We start from the raw sequence: 17,439 nt of genomic DNA on the forward strand, positions 1-17,439 counted from the left end.
AAATGTGCCAGGATTCACGCAAGGACCTCCTTCTGAAATTCCTCTCTGTTTCTAGAACAGAAAAGCTGTAGAAATCGATCATATGGTCGGGCTGCTCAAGGGCTCTGCAAAAGTGCCGCTTTGCACTTCTGCCTTCCTGACGTCGTTCTTAAGTTGGCGTAATCTTAACGAGTGGGCACGAAAGTTTGTTGCTGCCCGGCAAGACGCACGTTAGCGCTAAGCGGCTGACTTCCATGTCGGGAACGCCAGTCCAAGCCTGTCGGCCGCTCCACGGGCTTTCTGAATGAAAACATTCGCTTTTGCCCACGTAGCTGGCTGGACACTCTGAACACGGCAACTAGCAGGCTACTCGCTGGTGTTGCTTCTTCCTTTGGCCGTGGTAGCAAGCCGGTAAGCATCAAAGCAGGCTTGCGAACCACCTCGACCCCTGATTTTCCGAGAATCGCGGAGAACTCTTCACTGGCGCCCGGCACATATGGGATGACAATGCGCTTGGCTGGCTTCAACTATTTTTTGCCAGTGGGGTGACCAGCGAGGGAAGGTTGTCGCGTAGTGCGTCTTTCACGGTTCCCTCTACACGGTACAGTGGTCGTTCTCTCGTACACGCCGTGACGCCAACTTATAATACTAAAAACGCAGGCACAAACGGAAAGAAAACGAAAGCCATCTAAATACACAACGCTGGGTAATATTTCTGTAAGTCTTTACCTCTGGAGGGAGCTTCACAAAAGTGTAAAAACTGAACATTTCCGTTGATAAATGTAAAACCTGGTTGCTTAGATGTATTAAAAGTGGTAAGCCAACTGGAAAAAAATGTTAGGAGTGATTTATGCTGTCGTTTACCATAATTGAAAAAATGCCGTAGCTAAATATTGTGTTACTGTGTTGCTTTCCGGCACTAAAACTCAGCTTTTGCTCCAGTAGTTCGTCACGTACACCTCAGCACCAAGAACGTAACCCTACCATCTGTGATAAATAATTTAATACGAGCATTTAGTGTGGCAAAAGCTGCTTAAAATCTATATTGCTTTCCGCAAAAGCTCTGTTACTCTGCAACTACACTTGTCTTATTATTAGAGTAGTGAAATTAGAGGGGGCTCTGGTGACTCAGACTCAAAAGCTGACAATGACTGATTCCATGAAACAGACCTACCTATACGGTGAACCGTTTAAAAAAAAAAGACAGGTTTACCAACAAAATGCTATTCTAGTTCGATGATGATTTCATTGTCACTTCCCTTTGTAACATTTACAAACTAGACCACCTAGGGCTCTTTAGCACTGTGCGAAAAAATGCGAATCATATAGCATTAATATATGAACGAATGTTATTGCTTAGCTAAAGAAAAAAAAAGGAGATTTAACTGGCGCACACGAGAAGACTGTGGAAGCAATGGTGCTGGTGGCCTACCCCAACTCCTTTCTAATTTCCTCCTCTTCCTCAGTTTCCTTTCCGCATTCTTGCTATATTATACAGGGACAATATTAAAGACAGTCTATCGACTCGTCATTCATGTAACAATAGTATATGTGGCTATGCTTTGCTTCCACTTAGCTTTACGCATGTGTTCCGAGTTCGGAGTGGCCGTCGGCCAGGCTGGAAATGAAGCTCAAAGATTCTGCTGTTGAAAATGAAATGCTACATGTGTCAAGCGTGTGATTCACCTAGATTTTCATTCTGCACTCTTGTCTGAGGTGTGTGTGGATTGAAGGTGTAACACTATACGATGGCACCAACCGTGAACATCAGCTTTCTTTTTCCTGGAAGGAAAAATAAAAGCATATCGCTGCCCGTAATGACCTCACGTTAGCAACTAATAGAATAATATAAACCGATAATTGCTTTAGAGACTGATACAAAATGTTCTGCATCACCTTTTTTCTCTTGGCAACAGCACGATTAGTGTTCTTGCCGTTGCCATGTTTACACATAAATCAGCGAGACCATTGAGTAAAAAGGTGGATTATCATCACTATTTTCCTATCTAATATAGGCAATAATTATCGTGCATTCACTCGTAAATCGCAAAATCAAGCTCTGAATTCCGACAATATCCGGGCGCGAGAGGAAGCACTACATACTTGAGATGTACACGTAAATAAACAGTGCGGGTTTCAAATTGGTTTTAAGATGAGCATGTTAGCCCTTACATCGTACGCCAACGACCCCATTCGATAGCTGCTTTATTGGTGCACAGGCCTTCGACACATATATCAACAACGCGGAGATCGTTGCACATTCGACTATCTGTTGCAAAAAGCACCTGTAATGTGCGCAATAACACCATGAAATTTACTTTCACACGTCGCAATGAAATCTCACCAGATGAAGTGTTACATAAATAAATTATCTATTACTACTTTTAATATATCAAGGTGATTGAAATGTGCCAAAAACACAGATAAAGACAATAGTTCTAGGTGTAGCAAATCTTTTTTTAAAACACACGATGCTGCATAATCTGAAGTTGCGAACCTCATTAATTAAGTGTTGTCAGGTAGTAGCGCAAAAATAATCAGGGGCATGCTGTCCCTTGAAGCAGCCATTGTTTGAAGGAGACTTCACGGAACTATGCTCGGTACTTTATAAAATAAGACGCCTGCAATGAGATGCCAGCAAATTAGATGCTAACACTAAATTACAAAAAGGTCTACAAAAGCCGCTGCTCCAGCTTACACTGTAACTGTGCTGTCCGTCCTGAGCGTCTGTTTTTTTTTTTTTTTCTAAGGAACTATACTCAGTTCCTTATGTACATTTACGCCAAGAATAAGCGCTACAAAGAAATAACAAAGTGAAAGAGCTTCCACAAGGGATAACTGGACAGTACAATCTCGGAGCGTTTACCATGTGGTTGCCAAGCATATTCCTTTCCTACCCCATGACTGGTGTATTGAACATATTGTAACGCGGACTGAAAGAGTGAGGAAGAAGAGTTCGGACGCTCTCGAGTAAGGCACTTATCTCCTTCAGCACCTGGACCAGACGGGGTAACAAACGCAATGATAAAAGTTATATTCGAGATTTGTCCATCTGAAGTACTTAATCTGGTGAATTTTTCTTTGACAAAAGCTTGGATACCTGCGGAATGGAAGCTGTCTAAAGTGATTTCACTTCTTAAAAATCAGGAAAAAGGATTCGCCTTGGACAATGTAAGGCCAATATCATTCACGTCGAATCTGTTTAAGCTAATTGAAAGAGTTCTGAATGCCCGGGTAATGAAATATATTGATAATAACGCAATATTACACCCCAGTCAAACTAGTTTTAGATCCGGTTGCTCAATATGGTGTGCGCATGTTGATTTAGAGAGCCGAATACAACTGGCTCGGCGTCGGCGCCAATATTGTGCTTTAGTTACTCTAGATTTGGCTAAAGCGTACGATAGGGTTGAGCATTCAATTTTATTAAAACAGATGGAATATCACCACTTTCCCAACTACATCACTGCGTGGGTGTCGGAGTTTCTAAGAGGGAGACAATATTGCTGCTTTAAAGATGGGTACTCGTCGAATAGATATAAGCAGACACGTGGCGTACCACAGGGGGCTGTCCTGTCGCCAGTTTTGTTTAACATTTTCTTAAGCTCCATTCCATCAACTAAGGATATTCAGTTATATGTGTACGCGGACGATACTGCTTTCTTTGCAAGTAATACCGATTTTCAATCCCCATACCAGAGTCTACAAAATTATCTTAATATCATTGAAAGATGGCTTAAAAACATTCATATGACCCTGAACGTAAAGAAAAGTGGGCTTCTTGCATTCTCTTTTCTGCAGCCTATCAACATCTCGTTAATGTACAGCAATGAGCTCATTCCGCAGGCGAATTCCCTTAAATATTTGGGCATCCTATATAACGACACATTAAACTGGAGAAGTCGCATTGATGATGTGCACTCCAAGGCAACACGGGCCATGGGGTGGCTACGGAAGCTCGCAAACCGTAAAGCGGGTTTAAGAACAGATGTGCTAATAATGATATATAAACTTTATGTGCGGCCCATCATGGAATTCGGATGTGTATTATTTCTGGCAGCGCAGCTTATAAAATGAGACCCCTAATACTGCTGGAAAGAGAAGCGTTGCGTTTGTGTCTGGGTCTACCAAAATTTGTTGCAAATAGCGTGTTGTATATGGAAGCTCGCCTACCTTCTCTGCTAAATAGGTTTAAAATTCTTACTGTGCAAGCATTCTTAAAGATATACAGTTCACACCAAAGACTCTCATTTTACGCTTTCATTCAAAAACCGGCTTTATTTTTCGAAACCCATTGGTCGCGACTACACACCCCGCAAATAGTATTTGCACAAGCGCTACTACAACAATTGAATGTAAAAATTAAACATATTGGTCCAATACACAACCTAAAGTCAATGCTTAGCATACAATTTGATGATATATTTCCTCATAACGCGAAACAATTGGCACATAGGTATTTAAATGACCAGTTAGCAGATTATTTAGCTCACCTAGAAATAAGCAATATCATTGTGACTGATGCATCTGTGTCAAAAGAAAAGGCTGGGGTTGGCATCTTCTCTCCTTCTTTGGACTGGTCCTTTTCGGTTCGACTCCCAGATTATACCCCGGTATTCATTGCAGAATTATTGGCCATTGTTTTTGCCTTACGCAAATTGCCCTCAAGCGAATCATTAGTAGTTATCATTACAGATTCGTTATCAGTTTGTAATGCACTTTCTGCGGCAGTAAATGTAGAGCTGATGAATGCGTTTCGACATTTAGTACCGAAAAACGTAAAAAAACTGCATTTGCTATGGGTACCGGGCCACCGCGGATTATATTTGAACGAAATGGCGGACTCTTTAGCAGCAGTATCCCTGGGTGGGCCCACCATCCCAGTTTTGCCAGATACGGCTTACTAGACAGCGCTAAGGTTCCGAAACGCTTGCCTGCAGTTGGGAAAGTGTAATTAGGATAAATTCAAAGATTTCAAGCATTTGAGCTATTGCTGGAATAAACAGTGGTGTGTATCTCGCCAGTTAGAGGTCACTTATACCAGATTGCGCTGTGCAGTTCCACAACTAAATTATTACCTTAACAAAGCTCGACTCAAGGCGTCACCGCTATGCATTTGGTGCAACGAAATCGAAACAATTGAACATTTCTTTTTATTCTGCCATCGTTATTCTTATCAGAGAAAAAGATTTTTAGTAGCTCCATTACAAAAGCTAGGATTACAAGTAAATCTACCAGTAATTTTATCACTTGGCGGAACTTCATTTGGTTACTGCCACAGGGATGTATGCTCCACTGTGTTTGATTACATCAATGCAACTAAAATATTACCGTGCTAGTGAACCCCAACCTTTTCAGATTTTTAGTTTATTATTCGTAGTTATGTCTATCAAAAACAAGAGATGGTTTGATCGCTTGCTCAGCAAATATTTCTGATTTTTTTGTAGTATTATTTTTGAACTACTTTTTCAGATTGGCTTCATTTTCATTTTAGTTTCATTTAAGTATCCTGCCGCCCGGTTCTTGGCCCATCCCCCTCTGTGGGTGAGCGCCATCCATAAGAGGTCATCATCATCATCATCAATGGTGATTCGGCAGTGACGGTAGAGCGCTGACATTTTTTTTTTTCAGTGTAAATAAACCCATCACATCCGTAACAGCTTTGGTGGAGCGGTGCTGGGTGACTTGCCGTCCTGGACCCCACAGCAGAAGTTCTTCGAAGAAGCAGACGCTTAGCTGGCCTACCCCCGCACAACATCAGCATGAACGACGACACAGCAATCCCATTGACGCACTACGCTGCTGCAACCACCAGTGCCACCGACACGGCACAAGGTGGCCGTCGACCTCGACAACCAGACTACTGGGCACCCGAGCCACGAATTTTCTCAGGTAAAACTGACAAAGACATGAACGCTTGGCTAAAACACTTCGACAGAGTGAGCCGCTACTACGAATGGGGCGCACCGGCGAAGCTAGTGAACGTAGTATTCTTCCTTGCCGGGACAGCCTTGCTTTGGTTCGAGAACCATGAACATCCTCCCCAGTTGGGATATATTTATTAAGGAACTGAAGGCCTGCTTTGGGCACACGAGTTCCATGAAAAAGAAAGCTGAGCAAACGCTGTCACGTAGGGCTCAGTTGCCCGGCGAGACGTGCACAACCTACATTGAAGAAGTATTGAAGCTTTGCGGGATTGTGAACGCAAATATGTCTGACAAAGACAAAGTTGGTCATTTGTTAAAAGGCATCGCCGAGGACGTGTACAATTTTTCGATAACAAAAGAAAACTTGAACACTCCTTCGATTTTCAGGCAGCAGTGTCGCGCATTCGAGGCGTTGAAGACCCGGAGAATTCTACCCAAGTTCGGGCGCTTAGACTATGTTCCCACTGTCGCAAATATGGACGTCGCCACCTGCGAAGACATTCCCTTCCTCGTACGTCGGGTAGTTCGAGAAGTGCTCGTACGACTTCAAGCAGGTGACGTTCACCACCAATGCTCGTTCGCCGCGTGGCCCGAACCACCTCCCTACTGGATTCGAGAGCGCCACGTCGAAAACCAACCACGCACAGAAACTGCAGATTTTACCCCGCGGCTTCCGTTTTCCCCGACGGGTCGTGGCCACCACCGGATGTCATCATCTCGACGTGCCGCTGCGGACCTCCGACCGTCGTCAACCAGGCCTCTACCAGAAGATTACTATGCGTCATCACAAAATGTTCCTGCGGAGCACGACCCGTCTCCGCGTACTTCTGCCACCTCTGCTCCTGCTAATGTAAGCCGACAAGTCCCCGTTTGCTACATGTGGTCTCCCAAGGCATATTTCGCGCTTCTGTCCCAGACGGCCGCCTGCACCGCCACGTTTTTCGACGTATCTGGCTCGTATGTAGGAAACTCCTGTGCCGCCACGTTTTTCGACGCACCCGCCTCGTATGCACGAAACCTGGACCTCTCAACCGGCCGACCACCGTCCCCGACAGCAATGGCCTAACGAATTTCGCAGCGAGTCTCCCGCCTCCGAGCGAAGCCTGACGCCGCCTCCGACACGGTCCCGCCGGTCGCCGTTTCCGCGTCGTCGGTCACCTTCGCCGCATCGGCTGGGAAACTAACTGGTGCGACCGATGGAGGTGCGGTCGCGGGACGGTCAGTTTCGCCAATTCCTCCTTTTGCTGTGATGTTGATGAACAAAGTGCCTTTTGCTGTGATGTTGATGAACAAAGTGCGTGTGTGTATAGACGGTGTAGATACTCTTGCTCTTGTAGACACTGGTGCTGCCTTCGTTTCAAACATCGTTTCTTGGGTCACAAATTTATGTTCACGTGGAATCGTAAAGAAACTTTTCGTGGAGTTGGAGCTGAAGCGTTATGCCCTGTTGGTATTTGTTCAGTTGTACTCACGATTGGTGGACAAAATTTCCGAGTTGAATTCACTGTACTGGCTCGCGCAACTCATGACGTCATTTTAGGGATAGACCTCCTTCATGAATGCGGCGCTACGCTTGACTGTGGAACTGGAGAGATTCTTCTACAAAGTACGTTGCCCGCTGCAATAGTTGACGATTTTCCGATTCTGCCCATCGATGCTCTTTTGTTGTCTGAAGATGTGACGATCCCTGGTCCGACAGCAGTGTTTGTACCCGTATGCTCTTCTCATGTACGCTCAGGACCCTGCACTGGACCTGTGGAGCCTGATCATGCAAACGCCATCAAGAAGAATGTGCTGGTCTCATGGTCTGTCCTTACAGCCATCGACAGACATGCTTGCTTGTGGGCGCTCAACGCAACCTCAGAGCCTGTTGTTCTACCAGCCGGATTCAAACTGGGAACTTTCGAAGAGCAGGCCACAATTGACGTCAGAATGGTCTCAGAGTCTCCAGCCATCAGTCAGACTGCGCCCAACTACTCAGCCGAGATTAAACGTGTGATCAATAAGTCGTTGCCTTCTTCCGAGCAGAGGGTCCTTGAGCAGGTACTTACACGCTACGCGGGAGTCTTTGATTTCGCTCAAAACAAGCGTTGTTCCATGTTGCCCGAATCCCGTATGCACCACCGCATCAACACGGGAGATGCTACACCGATACGCCAGAAACCCTATCGCGTATCCCCGTCAGAGAGGCAAGTGATCGCCGATCAGGTCAACAACATGATGCAGAAAGGCGTTATTCAAGAGTCAAGCAGTCCCTGGGCAGCTCCTGTTATATTGGTAAAAAATAAAGACAACTCTTGGTGATTTTGTGTAGACTACCGCCCTCTCAACGCTGTCACAAAGAAAGACGTGTATCCGCTACCACGCATCGACGATGCTGCTGATTGTCTGCACTCGGCCGCATACTTTTCGTCCGTCGACCTAAAGTCTGGATACTGGCAAATACCAATGCATCCGTCTGACAAAGAGAAGACTGCTTTTGTCACGCCTGATGGGTTATTTGAATTCAACGTTACGCCGTTCGGCTTATGCAATGCCCCAGCCACCTTCGAGCGATTCATGGACTCCATCCATCGCGGCCTCAAATGGGAGATATGTATGTGTTATCTCGATGATGTAATTATTTTTAGCGGGCAGTGTTGTCCGCGGAATCCGCCGGTTGACCGCTGTTTTCAGTGGTATCTGAAAGCCGCGCTCTCCTCCAAGTGTCCTTCCTTTGGCGCCCCGTGCTACGAGGTTCATCATCAATAGCCGCTCGACTTTTACGCGTCTGTACACTGATTGAACTATTTGTAACACGAATCTTAAACGAAACGAATAAGCAACGTTTGCAGTTGCTTTTTGTTTTGTCCTGTCTTTTTCAGGTATGATTCGTGTTGCGCGCTCACATACCCGACCATGGAGAAGCAAAAAAAAAAAAAAGAGTTTGCTTATATGGGTTTATTATACAGCTGTTCCGGGTAGGCGAATGCTTAGGAACTGCGAGCGTGTTTTGCGCAGCACTTCCCATGTTTCTCCGATTCATTGCTTTTGCTTTCAGCGATTTAACATTCAATTGGTAGCCTTCGGCCGTGTAACTTAAATGCATGCTCCTAGGCATGTGTTGCTGTACTGGTGCCTGAAATCAACGGCTGTTCTTCGTAATCTGTGCATTGTACATTGTGCTCGCTACCCAACGTATGTTTGCTGGCCAGCCACGCATTCCGGCACTAGAAACTGGCCAGTGCCGCAGGACTTGTCGACAGCCTGCCAGCTTGAGCGCTGTGCAGCGCAGTAGGGGACGTGGGGACGCGAGTTTGAACACCAATGTGCTTGAATTGGCCATTCAATAAATACAGATACTGACGCATGAAGTTCACTGCCTATTTCTATTTTATTTTCAATCTGCACTCACCAATCGTATGAACGCAGTGAAAGAAGACGGCGCCCTCGCTATAGGTGGAGCAAATATGGAGTAGATCCATCTTCAAATCTGTGAGCATTTCTTGTGGCGTGCTTTGCAGGTATGGTTTCAAAGACAAAAGAAATACCCCGCTAGCGTCCATCGCCTTGTGAGCCGCAATGACGTTGCGCACTGTGTTCAGTTCGTCGTCGACAGTTTCCAATTCTCTTTTTCGCTGCTGCTTTGACCTTTGTTGTGGCGTCGATGAAACTTCCTCACTTTCTCTTGGGCAGCTGGCACCCTGTAATGGATTGGAAAGTGGTGTGTTGGAAGGCGGTGGATTGCCGGGAGGCGGATGGTGGGGTGGCGGATTAGGTGGTGTTGTAACCCGTTCTGGTACGCTAGGTTCTTGGAATATAATTTCAAACGGATTTCTTGTGGCGGGGCAGTTATCAACATCTGAACTATTCCGGAAAGCTTGCGATGGGAGGTTGAGTGGCTCCACAGGCAAGGATGTTGGAACCGCTGTTTCCTCGCTGGCATCCATGTTACTGATGCTCCTGAAAGCAATGTATAATTCAGTAAATAAATGACTATACATTACAAAGACGACAGCAAGCATACGAGTACTATGTTACATTGGCTATTTAAAACTCGTGCTTAATATTGCCACCTGATATTTACGATTACGTCACGTACCGCCTAGGTTCCAATACGTCTCTGAGGAAAGTCATCTGTTCAGTGTGCGGCCAATATGCCGTCTTCGATGGAGCTGCAGCACCGCTCTTTTTGATTTTTTTTCTCTTCTTTTTTTTCCTGAATGTGTCCTTGAGGTTCTTCCAACGTGCTTGAAGTTCGTCTGCTGTCACTGAATAAAAAAAATTTCACATTAGAGCAAATCTTTTAGAATAATATATGCCTGCCACATCTATTTTGAAACTATAAGTTAAAAAAAATAAGTCTTTACATGAACAACGTGTACGAAAAGAAAATGTTCACGAACGGTAGAGAAATAATCCCATGTGACACGTGACGCATCTCGTTCCTAAATTTTATAAAAGCAAATGGGAACGTGTGTGAGCATTCAAAATGATGAATTGATGGACTTTAGTGCCACCCCATAGCTCCATGCTTGGTTCTTCAGTTATGCACACACGCACACATGGTCGTATACACGCAAAAAAGACATTGTTTACTTACCAGATTCATCGACTTCTTTAAGAATCTCGGCAACTTTTTCCCAGAGGATCATCTTCTTCTGCTTATTCCGGAAATGTTTACTCTTTACGTCCCAAAGAATAGGTCGTTTAGCAACTTCAGCAATCAACAACTCATTGAAAGTAGCGCGAGACATTTGTGGGCTGGGGAGAGGACGGATGTCGTCTGCTACTCAGTCGGAGCGAGTTGTTCTGTGGAACCAGTTCCTCGCAGCGCGCGCGTCAACTTCTCGACTCCACCCCCGTCATCACGTGTCAAACGACGTCACTGGTCGATCTGCCGCTTGTGCCGCTAGCGAATTTTTCCAACTCGGGCGAATTTCACAAGGGCGTCTAGTCACCGCGGTGCCTTGCGCGGCAGCTGTCGCTCCGCTCTTGGACCAAAATCGCTCGCATGTGAAACAGGCTTTAGGCTGCTGACCCGCAGGTCGCGCGATCGAATCACGCCTGTGGCGGCTGCATTTTTGATAGAGTCGAAAATGCCGTAGGCCCATGTGTTCAGATTTGGGTGCATGTTAAAGAACCCCAGGTTGTCATAATTTCTGGAGTCCTCCACTACGCAATCTCTCATAATCATGTGGTGGTGTTGAAACGTTAAACACCTCATATTAATCAATTGCCTTGCGCAAAGCATGCTTGGCAGTCTGCGAAAATTCTAGATTATTTTAGAATCTTCTGATAAGCTTGAGACACCTATAATATGGATGATGTTCGATGCCATGGGTGTATATGGCGACGTACCTTCGCGCAAACCATGCATATTGCCACGTTCCATTTCCCAAGTTTTTGTTATCGTCCCAAACACCACACGATTCTCAGCGCAAACCGCGCCTGCAGTTTTCGAGAAGGTCCCTGACTGCAGTAGATCATTTCGATAAGATCACGCCCACTGTGCGAACGGTACAGATTGTTCTGGAACCTACGCCACCGCCATCGATAACGCTAGAACATTCGACGGCAAGGGTATAAATGCCGACGCGCTTCGCCGCTTGTCAGTTGTTGATCGAAGGCCGACGCTCCGTTCGCCGCTATCAGTCCGAGACTGCTATCTGTGCGAGACTGCTGCTGTAATTGGACTTTCCGTTTACCGGGCACAGGTTCGCCCAAATAAACAGTTAAATCCCAACAAGAAGTCTCCTGTCTTCGGCCACGTCACGGCCCCGTGACAATATTACCGTCAACCAATTTTCTGATCACCGCTATCTGCGTAAGGCGTGAATTTCTAGCACTTTGTACTTTTCTAGGCACATGTTCACGAAATAAAAAGTGCCGTCTTGGGCAACCCAAGTACCATATTCTTTGCCGCCGCAACCACGTTGCAATAAGGTAAGTAAGATGAGAACGGTGAAATGATTGATACAAAACAGTGAGATGGGGCGTAAGTGCACGGCCAAGTTTTATTTAAGATGTGTATACCACAAGCTATCTTCTTGTATATAACCAATATAATGTGGATTTGTTAAATTACTGTGAAATTGAATGTCAAGAAAGAAAGAACGCGAACTCAGAAAGAGACAGTGGAGACGAAATGTGATAGGCATCGACGTAAAGTTTGATCGGTCATTCCACGCCAAACGTCCAAGGTGTTTTGGCGGCTACCTCAGGTGTATTCAAAAAAATGTCGGGATGATTTACTTCATTGAAAGCAGTCTATTGCGAAAATATTTTGCAGAGAAAAATATTTTTGGTCACCTATATGTGACCAAAATACCGGCTATAGTCTGGGCCCTATATCGAGCCCTAAGATAAAAGCACATTTACTGAGCGAGTCCATGTAGGCTCCATTTATTTTACCGACCCATGGTTCCGAATATTTAAAACCTCCTACTATGGCGTCCCTTGTTGTCGTATTGACGCACCGGTTTGTAAAGCCGAAAACTTTATTTTTCAAATGATAAAACTGTTCATATCTCTCCCTCCCCGGAACTCATTCTAGGTCCTTTGATAAACACCAGTCATATATATTAATAAAATACTTGGATATCAACTATTCATAACTCTAATTTAAGGATGTGAAATGAAATGACCGTCACTAAAGGACCGATCAGGTAAAATATTAACATTAAAAAGCATAGTAAACGTGACTAAACAGCTAATTCTACGCTAAAACAATGTAACCTGAAATAATGATGTCCCCACATATCTAAAAACCCATGCAAGGTCTATTGCATACCTGGAAGGTGCAGTTATTCAAGCGCTTTTTGCAGTGAAATTCGGCCATGGAGTCAATCCCGTTCATGGTGGTGATATATTTAAATTTGACGTTTGAATATATAACGAAGCATTAGGAAATTCTTTCCGTGAAACGCCTATTTTTCGGCGATGTAATTGAAGATTATGTGCATTGTGCTGGCACGAAGTTTAATGTAGGAGATGTGTTTGTAGAGTACACCGTTCGCTGACTGTGGTGAAATAGAAACAGCACTTTATGTTAATTCATCACGTGATCTGCTCCCAAAGAACAGAATACATAACGAAGTGCGTTACTAACGAATGGAGGAATTAAGTATTTCTCGGTCTTTTAATGTTGTTTCTGTAATCCAATCTACAAACATACGTATTAAACGAGCATGACGGTACGAAGGGATGGAATTGGGTTCTGCAGCTTGTTGTGACACATGTGCCACTCCAGGTCACCTTTATTACGTGACATCGGAATCTACACTGAGCTTGATCTATGCTTATGTACCTAATCAATGGAGATTGAGTGCTAAGCTCCAGATTCATTATTAATGTGGTTTCAAAGACGAGAAAGCAGCACGATTCGTGAGCAATCGAGCACCCGTTCTCTCTCTCTATTGCATTGAACTGCTTGTGCCCTCAGATGCCACTTCGGTTTTTTCTTGAATAAATGTGGCAATTGGGAAAGTTGTGAGCGCTAAACAAGACGTTAAGAAGAACGATAGAGACAGGATGGGTGCTTGTGAACGTCGTGAGGAAGCATTAGTTTGCGCTCAAAATTTCCCGATAGCAATGCGCCATCTGGCTGGATTTCAAGTTTTGTTAAAATGTACGATGACACAGACCATGGGCTTTTGTCATGTCATTTGCTACCAATTAAACAGCGGCTGCGTAATTCAGGGTACCATGAAAATTCTCGCGGCCATATTTCAAGAAGGAAGGAGGCAGAAACGCACCGTTCGTGCCGTACGTTATCCTTCATCACTCGCGGAAATAAATTTATTCAAGCTGAAACATGGTCGAATAATTCTTTTACCTCTCGGCAATCAGAGAGGCTTTTAATTCTCGGGTCTCTTTATAAGATATTCCTGCCATCTTTTTTTAACAGGCCTGCACTTCTGTTGTACCGACACAACATAGCAACACCCGTGTTTTTTGGAAGATTTTTTTTTCATTCCCATTTAAACACTTTTCCATTCATAGTCATCTTTGAAGCGTGTAAGAACTTCCTGTCATTCGTCACCTGTCGTTGCGTTCGTCCAGTACACACTGCAAAAGGCTTGATGGCAAAGTCGTTTTCCATGTTCAAGTTCCTCGTACCCTTCTTTTCGCACTCTTTGTGCACTTCAAGGAATGCAGAAAGACTACAAAACAACGCAACGAGCTCTACACCGTGCCGTCGGGACTGGTATACATGGCGCAAACATGTTGCGAGTGGTCTCGCAGTGTTCTGCCATTGCACTCCATTCGCTGTTCCCAGAGCTCAAGTTGGGTCGACACGCGGCGTCATTCCGGCGCCATTGGTGTCGTGTTTCCGTGTCTTTTCTTATACACAGTGTTCTGCGAATAAATGCCTCTGTTTAGCCGCTGGTGCCAAGGTCACAGATTACGTTTTTTCTTCTTTCCTTCCGCAACTGTGGTGACAATTGGTGGTTAGATTATCGGTTATTTCTTTATTTATTTTAGTTTTCTTGTTTAGCTAGTTTTCTGTATTCTTGCCCAAGAAAGGTGATTCAGAACATGTTTTTTCTCGTGGGGATGACCATATGTGCCTATGTGGTTGCAGCTCCACATTTCAAAGTCGTACGACTCGCACTGCCCTGCCGACGGCCCCTATTTTCTTTCTGCTCTAGCAGCCATGGCCGTCACGTTCTTCCAAACATTCTCCTCCTACCTACTTCTAAACTCTTTTCTCCACTCCCCCCCCCCCTCTCTCTTCAAGCGACTGAGCCGTGGTCTCGCAAGGAAAGATAGTGTCTTTTTTTCCTTTTCTTCAACCACAGATTCATCCATTCAGGGGAAGCTTGCATGCAGTAACTGGTTTGGAAGGCAGGTAAGGTTCGCGGAAACTCACCTCACCCTGAGCTACCGAGCACAAAAGAAAGCTACACAGCAAGATGGAAAGAGAAGATATTTTGCCTATTGAAGTATTGCGAAAGCCACTGGGGCAGCCCTTTCCTTTACCACCATCCCCACTTCTATTCGTACATTGAAGTAATGAGAAAAGTCCAACCAAAACATATTAAAAAAAACGACGTTTTGAAGCCACTCTCTCACCCCTGAGGAAGTAGCCGGACCAGCTCTGAAACATCTGGTTTTTTTTTCCTTAAATATATTTTGGTTGGAGTTCTCATTCCTTCAGTTTCCATCCAAAACAGACAGGCTTATGTCGAATGTTCACCTTTGATTCCTGTCGTACATTATATCCTCGCTGCTCCGACAACTTCCCTCACACCGAAACATTTAGAGAAGCAATGACAGGTGCGCAACCGTAAACAGCCCCTCTTGTTTCTTGGACGCTTATAGCTCTGGTGTGCGTGTGTGTGCGGGGGGTGGGGGGCAGAAAGAGAAGTACTAAAAGAAAAAAATGTTGCATCTTGTTGTTTTTTTAATTTGTTGCAGCAGGTAGCTAACGACCTAGTTATTATTTTTCTTTTGAGGAAGCAGCATACTATACAACACAATCATGCCCACCTAAAAAGACGCAAACACAGGCGCTGTATTGCAACGGATGAGTTATTGTCGAAAGACTCAGCTTATGTAGGATAACACGTACATGTGCACTAACCACAGATCCTTCCAATAAAGACAAGTTTTTTTGCAGTGTTTAGCAGGAAGACTTGATGAAAAATAAACCATATATATATATATATATATATATATATATATATATATATATATATATATATATATATATATATATATATATATATATATATATATATATATATATATATATATATATATATATATATATATATATATATATATATATATATATATATATATATATATATATATATATATATATATATATACTTCTAAATTCATAGATAAACCCAAAAAAGTGGATGGAGGGAGGGCCGCTGTGATAGCTCAGTGGTTAGAGCATCGAACGCGTAATTCGAAGGTCGTAGGTTCGATTCCTGCTCACAGTTGGTAATTTTTTCATCCACTTTTCTTTCTTGTTATTTACATTGCATTGGTTTTAATAACTTCCCCTGTACATTCTTTGGCATTACTGTCTGTTATATCTCATATATATATATATATATATATATATATACATATATATATATATATATATATATATATATATATATATATATATATATATATATATATATTATGTGTGTTGCTTGGCAATTGCAATTCTTTCACATGTGTTTTTCAATGGTGCTCCTTCGACGTTTATTGTATGAGCCGGACCAAGTCGAATCTCGCTCATTTTCAGTCCAAGTGCGTCTGTTTTAGAAACATTTGGTGAGTCTATTAGTCCGAGTGAGTCCGCTGGAGGAACGTTTTGATCAGTCTGAGTATGAGTGGGTATATTTGAGGAAAGTATTAGTGGATCCGGCTGACAAAAACATCGGTGAGTCTGAGTCTGAGTGAGTTTAAATAGAGAGAAATTTCGTTAGTCTCAGTCCGAGTGAGTCCAAAGCAAAATATTTTCATATATGGTTTCGTTACACCGACCGTACAGACAACAGCATAGAGGCTTTCACTTGCCGTCTTCGCGCTCGCGATGATCAAGAGTTGCAATTTGGAACATCTGTGCACCGGGCCCCAGTGCATAAACCGGATTTTCTGCAGAGCACCAAAGTCTAGATGGTGATGGTCTACAAGTCCTTCAATTAGCAGAAGTGGTCTCTTACAATGTGCTTTACTTTTCCAAGTGTGTCAGGCGTATAGTCTTCTATGCAGCCCCCTAGCATAGGTTTAATTGAAGGACTCATTGAAGAAGCGATCCAAACTAGTTTTCTTTTTGTACCAGCACCAAATAGCACATCGGCACTACTGCCGCGTGCTCCACATAGCAACACTCAGTTAATATACAAATGCCATGATGAAAAATAGCAATGGGCAAAGTGCATGGTTTAACCCAACACCCTCAAGACTGGAGGGTTCCGTCACACCAGCCGTACAGACAACAGCATAGTGGCTTTCACTTGCTGTCTTCGCGTTCGCGATGATCAAGAGCTGCAATTTGGAACATCTGTGCACCGAGCCACAGTGCATAAACCGGGTTTTCTGCAAAAATATGTCGCTTCTTTCAATCAAAATATGCCGGAGGGAAAATTCCTGGTGATCGAATGCTTGGTAGTCCGTAGGAAATCCTGTCACTGCGTTGATATGGCTTATCGTACACCATTCTATAGAAGCAGCAGCGGGGCTTAACACTCATGAACCACGGAAAAGCGCAGACAGAGAAAAAGTACTCCCACGGGCGAACTTAGTTTAAAAAATATTGGAGCAATTTCCTTTTTTTTTGGAGTATAATTTCCAGAAGTCATCCGCGGCGAATAAATATTTGTAGTAGTTTAACCCAAATAAATGCGAGTAACAACCGCCTCATACCTCGGCTATATAATGAAAATATACTAGAATTACAAGATTTTCAAAAAAAAAAAAAAAAAGCTATCGCATCCACTGCACGCATTTTTATAGAAGATGCACGTTACGCACGTCATTGCGACCGATTCCCTCTCGGAGTGAAACTGTGCGTGCTTATTTGTGCATCTGTAGAAGATGT

The 17,439-nt window shown here is 43.9% G+C and overlaps 2 non-coding genes across 2 annotated transcripts; one reads left to right on the top strand and one right to left on the bottom strand.

The window, feature by feature from the left end:
* Positions 1-9,260: 9,260 nt before the first annotated feature.
* LOC119173302 (uncharacterized) lies at positions 9,261-10,845 on the bottom strand. The gene is made up of 2 exons (XR_012895251.1): positions 9,988-10,845; positions 9,261-9,848 (listed from the first exon to the last, which is right to left on the bottom strand). It is a non-coding gene; the product is annotated as an uncharacterized LOC119173302 (transcript).
* Positions 10,846-15,771: 4,926 nt separating this feature from the next.
* TRNAT-CGU (transfer RNA threonine (anticodon CGU)) lies at positions 15,772-15,844 on the top strand. The gene has a single exon. It is a non-coding gene; the product is annotated as a tRNA-Thr (tRNA).
* Positions 15,845-17,439: the final 1,595 nt, after the last annotated feature.

The sequence above is a fragment of the Rhipicephalus microplus genome, chromosome 5, assembly GCF_043290135.1.
Source record: "Rhipicephalus microplus isolate Deutch F79 chromosome 5, USDA_Rmic, whole genome shotgun sequence".
NCBI classification, from domain to species: Eukaryota; Metazoa; Arthropoda; class Arachnida; order Ixodida; family Ixodidae; genus Rhipicephalus; species Rhipicephalus microplus.